Genomic DNA, 12391 nt, shown 5'->3' with positions numbered 1-12391 from the left:
CTCCAGCCCTAAGACTGCTGGGCGCTCATTCAGGAACTGTGCGCGAGAAGAGGACACCCAGCTTGGCTCTGACTAACTCCATCACTCCACCCCGCCTTAGCGCGACTGTTTGCAGTTTGGAAATAACAAGTCTCTCTTTCTCTCGTCTCCTTCTCTAGCCCAGTGTTGAAGGAAAGAACCCACCTTCCATCAGCCTGCTACCCTCCTCCTGTACTGCAAGCCCAAGAAGCATCCTGCAGCGCCCAGGCCCAGAACTGCTGTTCTAGTGAGAAGATCCTGGCGACCCGGACCCTGCGTCTCGACGCAGGACCAGCCCGGTACCAGGGTCCACCTTTGTCCTTTCTGGGCATGCAGGTTCTCCCCCGCCCCCGCCCCCCCCCCCGCCAGCCGGGTGGACTGTGCTGGCACTAAAGCAGCTCCCCACCCCAACTCTGTGGCAGCGAGCTACTGGCTAAAGAGGACAGGAGCTTGGAGAAAAACCGCTGGGTGCTGGGGCTGGTCCTGTGGGTTGCCACTAACGAGGTGCTCGAGTCCTGTGGTTCCTAGGGAATGGGGCCCGTCTGAGCAGGAGGTCCTGGGAGAAAGGACTGTGGTTTGTGGGCCTGAGTTTCCCAAGAAAGAAGAAGTCCTGTTAGACCACAAAAGCCTGATGTGTCCCAACTTTGCCTTGTCCCAGAGACTCCGCAGCCGGCTCTGAGCCCCTAGATGGAGACAGTCTTGAAGTTGAAGGCATAAAGGTGCTGTCTCTGTCCCTGTAGCGCATGCCCCCTTTGTCCCCAGGCATGGTGGCTCCGAGGCTGACTGTCTCTCTGGCCCACACCTATCCACAACAGTATAGGGACAGTTTTCACTGCCCAAGTCCTGCTCCCACGACTGTCCTCCTCTTTCCCATTTCTCCACCCTGCCCTGCATCTGCCCCTCTATCTGTGTACCCAGCTCTCTTGCCCTCCGGCCTACAGTGAATACATGTCACACACCCCCTCTGGGACACTCAGACTCCTCCAGGTTACAGAACCATCTGTCTATACTTTGTAAGCAGAACCTTCCAAATTATTCTCCTCCTGGGCAGACCACCTCAACAGTGGCCATTTCCCCACTGTGCCCTCCTCGATGCCGGCCCAAATATTGGGGATGTGTAGGTGCCAGGCTCTCACCGTACCCTCCAAAGCCAATTCTTACCATACCTAAGTCTAGCTAAGAGGAAATGGCGCAAAAAGATTTAATCCATTTGCTCAAGACCATAATTCAGTAGGAGCCGAGGGAAGCCTGCCTTTCCCAATAGAACTGCACTCTTTCCCCTCTCTCCACTAGGGCTCTATTCCCCCCTCTGGGGCCCTTCTTAATTTGTCCTCATCCACCCCAGTCCCCCACGGAGTCAGACCTTGGCTCCACACTTCAGGTATTAGCCCCATCCCCCCCACTAGCTGGGTATTTTTAAGTACACCTGTAGTGTTGGACTAAAAGTCAGCAGGTGGCGGAGCACTGCCTGTGGGGGTGGGGTGGGGGGGTAGAGGGCAGAAAGCAAGCCTGGCACAGTGGACCCTGAGGGAGCTGGGGAGAGCGAGGCCATAGGTCCTGTGTGGGAAAACAAAGGGATCGCCTTCTGTGACCGTGCACAGGGCTAACCTCATCTTCTTTCATTAATGCCAGAAGCCAAAGATGGATGCAGACGCAAAGGTGGTGCATGCCTGGGATTCCAGTACTCAGAGGCTGAGACAGGAGGATTGCCACAAATTCAAAGCAAGGCTAGGCTACACAGAGAGTTTGAGATCAGCCTGGGCTACCATGTGAGATCCTCATACATATATAGAAGTAGTCAACCATGATTCAGGTCCCCTGGAGCCTCTGCCAACTCCCCTGGAACTCTGATTAGGAGCTGTCATTCAGACATGGCTGTGGAGAAAGGTAGGCAGACTAAGGCTTGTCACTCTGCTTTCTAGGTTCAGTGATGAGGGCCCTGACTCCTGCCCCAGGGCAAATCAAAACCTCCTTTGGGGTAAAGCTGCTTTGTTTCTTCCATCCTAAGTCCAACCCTGTTTCGTCTTTTGGCTGCCTTGAGTTGGGCTTCCTCTGAATGTTGTTTTGGAGTTGGGGGTTGGGTGGGGTAGGGGATGAACTGAATGAGCCCTCAGAGGCTCCACAAAGAAAACACATAGAAGTATGGATGCTGCGGTGTTCGCGTGTACTTGGGGATTTGTTTCATGGACAGGCTTTGGCACCCACTCCCTGAGACTGTCGATAACATATCAGGTCTGTGATTCTCCAAGCCCTTTCCAGACAGCTCAGACCACATCTGAGCGAGAGCCTAGCTTAGGCCTGAGTCAGGGGACTGAGAGCTTCTTGGGGCAGTTCAGTTCAGTTGCCTGCTCCTCTTCAAAGCTTCTAGAGCCGGCTTTGTGCCCAGCCTTCTGAGTTTAGCAGCCTGAGATGGTGGCTCTCACCAGCAGGAGGTCTCTCCTGGGGCAAGAGGCCAGGTGGGGGTCAGCTCCATCTCAGGCTCTGCTGACTCAGCCCTGTGTACCACAGCCCCCTGGACCGCTGCGCCGCTCACCGCTCACACACAGCTGCCTGGCTGGTTGACTTTCCCTGTGGATTTGCTAAAGCAGCAGATAATCAGTCTCACTCATTAATTTGTCGGCCCCTCCTGCTCCACCTGCTCACTAGGAAGCACTGCTGGGGACCCTGGGAGTCCTGCACTGAGTACTTACTACAGGCACTAGGTAAGAAAAGCCCCGTTTACAAGTCTGTAGACCACTCAGGGCAGAAGATCAGGGTGACCCCAAGGCCAGACTCTTGTGTCCTTGAGGGTGGGGGATGGAGCAAGACCCTGCACACGCCTCCCACCCTAGCTACCTTACTGCCCTCCCAGGATGCTGCTGCCCAGCTGGACAGGAGTTCTGCAGATACAGGCCTCCGAGGGGACTTTCCTCCCCCCTCCCTGCCCTCTTTACCCTCCACCCTGTCCCAAGGACATTTCCATGGTAACCATCTGGTGGTATAAACAGGGATTCATAAAAGGACTGTGTCTGCTACACTCGGACGCTATCCCACAGGGATGTGAGTCCAGGAGGGAGACTCTGGGCCTCTCTCTCTCACACACACACATGCAGGGCTATTAGTGTGGATGAGCATGTGTGTTGAATGCGGATGAAGGGATGGATGTAGAACAGAGGGAAGTAAAGATGGAGGAGGGAAGGGGAAGAGGGAAGAAGGGGATCTCTGCCTCTATGGCCCTGCACCGCCACTCTGAACCCCACCCCTGGATCAGGCTTAAACAGGCTGAGAGTATCTCTGCTTGGTTAGGGCCCATGGGCATGTGGCCAAAGTGAACAGCTGGAGCACAGACTGGGGACCCAAGACTAGGTCTCCTCAGGCAGGAGCAGAGATGCTGGGATCTGGAGGGCTCAGCGCCCTTTCTCTCCCCATCATCTCCACTGCAGAGGGTGATCATGAGTACACAGGGCCTGGCTGCATTTCCTATGCTCCTCTGATCAGAATTCATTCTGACCCCTGGCTGCTTCAGATGTTCTTATCCCAGGACATGAACAGTCACCCCAGGTTCTAGTCACGCACTGAAGCAGAGCCGGCAAGCTACAGGCTGGGCCTGGTGCGGTAGTGGCAGCTCTAAGCCCGGGGGTCCTTGGCACCCTGCAGCCTGGTTCTGGATTAAGGGGACATGTCATCCAGGGTCAGCAGCTGCCAGGATGTTAGCCAGGACCATCTGTGGCTGTGGCTAGCGTTTGAAAGTCCACTTTCCTTGTCTCAGTAACCTCAGGACCTCCTGCTTCATCTGACTTCCTGTGGGGGCTCCTTTTTGCTGATAGGGCCATTGCAGACCTGGGGCAGTCAGTGCTCGGCACCTCCCCACCTGGCACCTCTGCCCTCAGCACTTAATTGTCTATAAACACTGTGAGGAGGACTGCTACTCCAGGGAGCACTGTGGTGATGAATGAGAATGATCGCCCCGCTGGCTCCAAGTCTTACTGTTGGCCCAGAGACGGCATCGTGGCTGGCAGCCAGAGCTGATTTAAAACCGCTCAGCTCCTCCCATGCAGTGACCTCATGTAAGCCATTCACTTCTCCGAGTCTTGGTTTCCTCAGCTGTTGAATGAGGCAGCAACAATTGATCGTGTGTTATCACCAGTAAGGACCAGGTGCCGGGCTTGCCCTTTAACTCCCTGGCAGTTTGGAGCTCTCAGGGAATAACCCAAGTGCCAGCATCTATGATCCACAACTCAGGTGCCTTCAGAGTCTGGGCATGGGATAGACTAGGTATGACAACCCAAAGAGGTGGCTCTGTTACCTAGCTTCCCCCCCCCCCACACACACACACTATGTATGGGCCCAGGACTGAGGAGCATTGGCTGTGACCCACATCGGGGACCACAGGCGCTCAGTCCCCACGCCTGGCAACCATAGCCTAAATCTCTCAGTACCTGCTGGTCCCCGGTCCAGAGATACAGCTTGGGCCCTGCAGCTGATGCTGAGGCAGTGGTGTGGCTCTTTGTGAAGAATTCTGTCCTGACAGGCTGACAAAGGAAAGCTCTTTGTTCCCACCAGCTGGCTGCCAGAAAACGATTCCAGCCAGAGTCCCTCAGATGCTGCCTCTGCCCCTGTGAAGGATGGATGTAGCTCCCACCCTGAAGGACACAGACAGGGGGACAGGAGGGACAAGCAGCTGCCGCCACAGCTTCCCTGTAGAGGAGGGTGGGGGAGGGGAGGCCTCCTGAATCACTGCATTTGGCAGCTGCAGGGCCAGCCAGGGATTAAGTGACCCTCCAGGGAGAAGTCAAGGTCCTTCCGGTAAATTCTCCTCCTTCAGCTCCAACTCACCTTGTCTTATTCCTCCAAGCCTGTCCAATTGTATTCCTGTGGTTCCACATGAAGCTGATACCCAAGACCCTTGAGGTCACCCTGAATACTATGTCATACCCCTCACTGCCCATGCAGGCCAATCCCACGTTTCCATATACCAAATTTCCATAGTAGACATGGCTTCCATTTAGATTAGTCATACGGTCATGTGACTCCAGAGTCTGTGTCTCCATACCACAGGGCTGTCCTCCTACGATCGCTTGTAAAAGACAGTGTGCACATTCTGGGGCCGTAGGTCCACGGCCTTTGTGGGTGTCTGCATAGGGTATGTGTACTTCGTACGTGTTAGTTCTCCAGCCGTGTCTCTTAACCCTTGTGGCAAGGTGACCTTGCTTGCCCGGTGATTGAGCCTAAGACCCAGCCCCTGCCCTGCTCACTTTTACCGTCATTTCCTTGGAGGGTTCTGCAGGCAGGGATAGCCCTGTGCTTAGCTTCTGCCTCTGAGTAGGACGCTGACACTGAACAGAAGGTCTTGGAGGCTCAGATCTCTAGGCCCAGAAGATCATTACGTGGAAGTTTTTCCTTGTTAAGCAACTGAAAAAAGGGGAATAATGGGTGAGGGTAATTTTTCCTCCCCTCTGCCTTTGGGTGTCCTTGGGCCTCTCTCTCTCTCTCTTTCTCTCTCTCTCTCTCTTGTTTGTTTTTAGAGATAGGGTTTCTCTATGGCTTTGGTGCCTGTCCTGGAACTAGCTCTTGTAGACCAGCCTGGCCTCAAACTCAAGAAATCCACCTGCCTCTGCCTCCCAAGTGCTGGGATTAAAGGCGTGCACCACCACTGCCTGGCTGTTCTTGGGCATCCACAGCCTACAGCTCAGGCATCTTATGCCCCCTCAGTGGATTGGGAGACTGACAGTAAAGCTTAGCCATACAGGAGGCTCTTGGCCGCCAGTCCCCAACTTGGCTCCTCCTCACTCAGTGCTTCTGTCCAGAACCAGCACAGGACACTGCTTCTTCCTCCCCTTCCCGTTCTCTGGCCTCCTCTCTTACCCAGTCACACACCTTCCTTCTCATCGTCCCCAAGGACACAGCACAGTGTATGAGTGCCCCCTGCATCCCTGTGGCATCTAGGGGCTGTTTCTGGTAAGTCCTCCACTGCTGAGAGGGCTTCCAAGACCCTGTGCAGGAAATTGACTCATCCTACGTAGGATGTCCTAGGGCAGATACGCCTCTCGTGGATGTGGGTACCCGCTATCCCACAGAGCAGGAGGGACAAAGCTTGCCATGGCCCTCTGAGTGCCTGATGACAACATCCGGGACTTATCTTATGGTGAGGTCTTTATTCAGGTGGGCTGGGTGAAGAAGTGGTCCTATCCTAGCAGTAACTCTGGGGATCCAGGTGATGCCTCCAGGTCAGCATGATCTGGAGCCTTCCTAGTGCAGCTGGCTGGGGACGGTGGGATATTGAAATGCTATCCTGCCAGCAGGTGCCGGGCAAGACTGCCTGCCCTGGGTCTCTGAACCATCTCACTAGCGCTGTAAGAAAGGTGTCATTTGCATCAGGGAACTGTTTTCCCCCTTCAATTTCTGTCATGTTCCAGCATTTGTCACAGCAGATGGATTGTTACGAGCATCTGAAGTGACATTATTGTTGTTACTTCTATGATATCAAAGCCAAGGTCATTGCAGAAGGAAGAGAGACCCAGCTCTGAGTCTCCCCCCCCCCCCCATATCAGCCTCTGGACACTTGATTCCCCAGACCTGGGGCGCTAACATCCTGAAAGCATCTCCAATCTCAAGTTACCTTCCCCCTCCCCCTCCACACCCAAAGAAGCCCTGTCCTCCTGAGAGTGTCTGCCCAGGGGAGCAGTGCACATGCCTTATTGTCAAAGACATCTGCAAATAGCTTCTCCCTCACTTCTCCAATCCAAAAATCCAGGAGTGCTTGTGTTGTTTCAAACGGGAGCCCCGACTCAGTGCCTGCCAGGGCCATGGGCTACCTAGGCAAAGCTACGTGGCTCATGAATATTCATGATTGAGGATGCAGTCACAGCCTTTTTATTTACCTCCAGTTTAGCCAATGGAGCTTTCCTAGGAACTCCAATCTCTGACTTTGAGCTCCTCTCTTCAAATGGTTCTCTTTGACCAGATAGGGTGGGCAGGCTTGATTTCCCTTTCTGTGTTCTGGCGCCAGTTTCAGCCAGTTTCAGCTCACTGTCTCTGTGAAGTTCGTGGACATTCCTGACCTGTTCTCAGAGAGCCCTGGCCCTTGTCCCAGCCCTGGTGAAGATAATTACCCTGATGTCTGTTTGCAGAGTTTAAATATGATTTCTCGGCATTGGAAACATGAGTTTGGCTGTGGTATGCTGATGGGTTAGCGTGTGTTCCTTCCCTCTGGCTGGGCCCCAGCTGGGACAGTCATCTCTGTTGAAGGCCAGAAGGTTCCTCTTCATTGGGCCATCAGCACCAGCCCAGCCATGGGCATCCTTTGAGGAAGATCACTGCCTACAGAGTACCTAGATGTCCCCCATGGGCCAGTGCCAGCAAGAAGCGCAGCCCATCCTGTGCTTTTTGTTTGAAGTTAAGGTCTGGCTGCCTGTCAGCTTTGCAATCCTGAAACTAGGCTCCATCTTGAGCAGGAAAGACAAGCAGAAGTGTAGGGGTGTTAGGATATGGAACACCAGTAGACTGGAAGACTCTGCCCATCCGGGGACGTCCCAAGGACAGGTTTGAGATCTCTAAGGTAGCTATGAATGCCAGCCATCCCATGGCTCCCTGCTCTTGTTCTTTGGTGAGGACTTACCTTCCCTGAAACAGGTCTGCAGTTCAAGGCCCAGACAGTCCAGTGATGGGCTGCTGCCCATCCATTCAGCCTAACAACCATCTGGGCATGCTGCCAGCCCCACCAGAAATAAGAACAAAATAGTCTTACCCCACCCAAAGCTCAGATCAGAATGATGTTTTGGGCTGAACGAGGAGACAAATGGACCCATGATATAACTCTGTCCTTGGACAAAAGGACGCCAGTGCTCTGGCCTGTCACCCTGCTCCACCTCTCAAGTGTATGGCTAGTTCTTGAACAGTCTAAGCTCCTCCCATTCACCTTTCCGTTTCACAGAGCACAGCCGGCTGCTTCACAGGGGGGCCATTGCTGCATCACCCTGGGTTATCCTGACTCATGCCTATGACAACACCTCGGTTGGTTAGCAGAAGCTTTGGCTAGCATGGTGCCGGTAGGTATTGGGGACAATCCTTCCGGCCTGATGGAGGAGCCAGCTGTGGCTGAGAAGGCTTAAAAGGAGGAACATGGGATTGACTTTTTTCTATATTGAAAATCCTGCCCTAAGAAATCAATCTGGCATTCCAGAAGGAGGCCCCGGAGCTGCGTGTGAGCCACCATCCCCAGGTGCCTGACCCCAATCTTCTCGGTGAAGTGGCTCTGAGAGGCTTTGCAGGATGAGTACCAGCTTCTTACTGGGTTTCAGCCCTGGTCTGCATCTGAGCTATGCCAAGCACTTTGGCCTCTGGGACAGCACCCTACCTCCATGCCTCCTGATGCAGCCCAAGGAGCATACCCTGGGCTTCCCATCTACCCCTGCAGTGCTACCCTGGGCTTCCCACCTACCCTCTGCAGTGTTTGCTGTGTTCTAGCAGAGCCCAGGGCAGATCTGGGCCTTTGTTATCTCTCACATGGGTGGGGGGGAGGGGATCACTTTGAGAACCACTTAATGTGCAGCCAGAGCTTGCTCCCCACACGCAATGGCCTCTCTTGTTCTCTTTGGGAATCCCTGGGTCAGCTGTCAGGAGGAAACAGTCTCAAGTTGATGTGCAGACAGATGATGAGTGACAGCCAGGGTCCGGCCCCAACATTCGCTAGGGTTTGGTGTTTGAGCAAGTCTTTTCACTTCTGCAAGCTAAGTAGGACAATCAACACCTAGTGCTCAGCTGTGGAATTAAAAGCCCAAGACAGCAGGGCCTTGGCACAAAACATTTGTTTCCTAGATCTGTCCTTAGAGCCAAGCCCTAGGGCAGTACCTTCTAGGGAGCCAGGGATAGTTAGGTAGTCATTGTCTGGTGACCACATCAGAGAAGAACTGAGGACCCAGGACCCAAGCGAGTTTGAGGCCTTGGAGTTTCTTTTTCAAAGCAGGGCACTGTTTGGTCCCTGCCAGGAGCCCCTCATCAACACTCTCTAGACATTAGGGCTCATCCGTCCTCAGAACCCCCAATACCCCATGGTGGAGTGGGGGTTTCTGTGTCGCGGGGAAGAGTGTGGTATTGGAAGGGTGGTGAGTCCGTGAGCCCAGGAGGGCTCTCGGCAACGCTAGCTGTGGCAGCTGCTTGCTCATCTCTCTCCCTTCTCCAACACCTGTTCTCATCCGATCTGAACTTCTGCTCCATAAACCACCTCCATGCAGCTCTGGAGAGGTAGAGGCTCCTTCATAAACCACCTCCACGCAGCTCTGGAGAGGTAGAGGCTCCTTACGCTGCTAATTAAGGTTCATGCCCCTTACCTCCCACTTAATTAGCAGCGACACCCACTCAGCCCCAGCGGGCTCTCTCTGTCTCCTACAGAGGTTCCTGTAGGCTTCACACAGAGCTCCTTCATCTCCCACAGCTCCGGATGTACGGGCGGTGTGCTCTGCTTGCCAGCCTAGCTGCTATGACACTGTAGCAGAGAAGCTGTGCTCAGAGTGATGTTAATAGAATTCCTATGCCTAAGGCTATGCTAGCTGGATAGAAGCAAGTGGGAGGAATCCCCGGGGTTTATGGGGACCCCCTCCCACCTCCCAGGCTGTGCAGGGTCTCCTGAGATAACCTTTCGGCAAGGCATGGAACCACAGCTACCAGAGTCTCTAGGATACAGCACATCCAGTGTTCTCTTTTGAACTCATCCACCGGCCCCTACCTGGGGCCTCTCCTCCACCAGCTGGCTCTAGGACTGGTGGAGAAGTCACTGTGGGCTGTGGCCCCAGGTGGAGGTGGTAACTTTGTTCTCTTCACAGGACTCGCCTTCAAAAGAAAGCCTGCATAGTCGTTCTATTTATAAAATAGAAAAGTCAGGGCTGTCCTAACACCAGCTGGGAAGTCTGAACCAGGTCAAACAGCCCCACCCTCACCCTGTACCAGTTCTGCACCCCAGCCCTGCATTAGTTCTGTACCCCCAATTCTGCCCACTACCCCAGACTAGCCCTGTGCCCACCCCAGATCCACACCTCTACCCTGTATTAATCCACCTGCATGGACTCTGGTGTTTCCCCGGAAGCCAGGGTTCCAGGAAGCAGGTTCCATCAGCTCTGGGGTTTGTGACTCAGGAATTTGGGTAATTTTCTCAGTAACTGGTGGTAATTCAGGTTTTTTGGACTAGGCACTTCCAGACACTCAATTTTCCTCTTGTATCCATGCATTTAAGTTTACTTCAATTCCATGGGTTAGACATGTATGTTTGGGAAAGATATCAAACAATCCAAGTAAAGGGAACCATTAATGACTCTCAGTGTTGTCAGGATCCCTGCTCTGAAGGAACCTGAGAGTAGTCAGCTAACTGCAGGCTTCTTTAGCACCATGGTGTACATGCTTGTGGTGTGTGTGCATGTGAGTGCGTGTGAGTGTGCATGTGCATGTGTGAGCGTGTGCATGTGTGTGTGTGCGTGTGTGATAGAAACAGAGAGAGGAGCAGACAGAGACAGAGAGAAAATGAGACAGACACAGACACAGAAGCAGAGAGGTAAATGAGGAACTAGAGGTTTGGAGGCCGGAGGACTTCTCCAGGACTTATCAATCACATGGAAATACTTGTGGCTTTGTTGGGAGCTCCCAAACCCTGGTGGGTTTCCAAAGCCTAGAACCTCTTGCCAGGATAGGCAGGTGTGAGATAAAGATAGCCAGCTCCTGGCCCTGACTGCCGCTCCCACAATTCCCAAGAAAGAAGCAACCGGAAAGAGGTCTGGGTGCCGTGAACATTCATTTGACAGTGCAGATTAGGGCAGCAGTTCTCAAACTGTGGGTCACAGCCCACTTGGAGGTTGAACGACCTTTTCGCAGTGGTTGCCTAAGACCATTAGAATAACTAGCAAAAGTATAGTTATGACGTAGCAAAGAAACTGATTTTATGGTTGGGGTCACTACAACACGGCAGTAGGAGAGTTGCGGCCCACTGCTCTAGGAAAAGGAGGCTGCTGATGATACTGGCAGAGTTGTGGGCGGCGATGGTGAAGATGGTGAGGACGATGTGAAGGTTGTGACAGTGGCAGCTGGACTCAGGATGTCTGGGTTTCCATCTGACTTTCCTGTGCCTTCCCTGGAGCTGCCTCAGTTGTTCCATTCATATCTCTTTGTATAGGCACATCAGATTCTGTAGGCGGAGATTGTGTGTTTGTCTCCCCACTGCCCAGACACGAAATAATCACACCAAACTATACTGATTGCAACACTGCTTGGCCAAGGACTCTAGTGTATTCTTAGCTGGCTCTTGCATCTTAAATCAACTCATTTCTATTAATCTGTGTATCGCCACATGGTTGTAACCTACTGGTAAGGTTCTGTCCAATGTCAGGTGTCAGTCTCCTGCAGTAGCTTCATGGCTTCTCCTTGACTCTGCCTACTCTCTCTAAATCTCTGTTTGGATTTCCTGCCTGACTTCACTCTGTTAAGCCACTGGCCAAAAGCAAATTCTTTTTTTAAAATATTTATTTATGTATTATGTATACAATATTCTGTCTGTGTGTATGCCTGCAGGACAGAAGAGGGCACCGGACCCCATTACAGATGGTTGTGAGCCACCATGTGGTTGCTGGGAATTGAACTCAGGACCTTTGGAAGAGCAGGCAATGCTCTTAACCTCTGAGCTATCTCTCCAGCCCCAAAAGCAAATTCTTTATTAATGACAATAAAACATATTCACAGCATACATCACTTCCCACATCAAGAATCCTACAAACTGAGAAAGTGTCTCAGTCCCAGAATCTTGACATCATACGAGCCAGGAGCTCACGGGCCCAGGAGTCCTGCATGAGCAGATTCCAGGAGGAATCAGCTCCTGGACTTTGGGTTTCCACCTTCTGTTTTGCCCTGATGAGATCACTGACAGGTGGGGGCTAGAGAGATAGATCAGAGGTGAAGAGTACTAACTGCTCTTCCAGAGGTCCTGAGTTCAATTCCCAGCAACCACATGATGGCTCACAACCATCTATAATGAGATCTGGTGCCCTCTTCTGGCCTGCAGGCATGTATTCAGGCAGAACACTACATACATAATAAACAAATAAATCTTAAAAAAAAAAAAAAAAACACTGACAGGTGCTGGTGATTGGTTGTTGTGCCCAATACTTCACTTACCTGTACACAGAGACTGTGTCTTCATTTCCCAGTCACCCAGACCTGAACAATCACACAAAACTATAATGGTTCAGATGTATTCTTAGCTAGCTCGTACATCTTAAATTAACCCATTTTTATTATTTTATATTTTACCACGAGGCTCACGGTTTGTTACCTCACATCTTGCTTCTTGGGGGGCTACATGGTGTCTCATTCAGTTTAGTTTTTCTTTTTCTTTTTTTTTTTTTTTTTTTTTTTT

This window comes from Alexandromys fortis, unplaced genomic scaffold (assembly GCF_014885135.2).
Source record: "Alexandromys fortis isolate MF-2015 unplaced genomic scaffold, M_Fortis_MF-2015_v1.1 scaffold_27, whole genome shotgun sequence".
In the NCBI taxonomy this organism is placed as follows: Eukaryota; Metazoa; Chordata; class Mammalia; order Rodentia; family Cricetidae; genus Alexandromys; species Alexandromys fortis.
The sequence above is the reverse complement of the archived record's forward strand: the minus strand, read 5'-3'. Positions refer to the sequence as shown.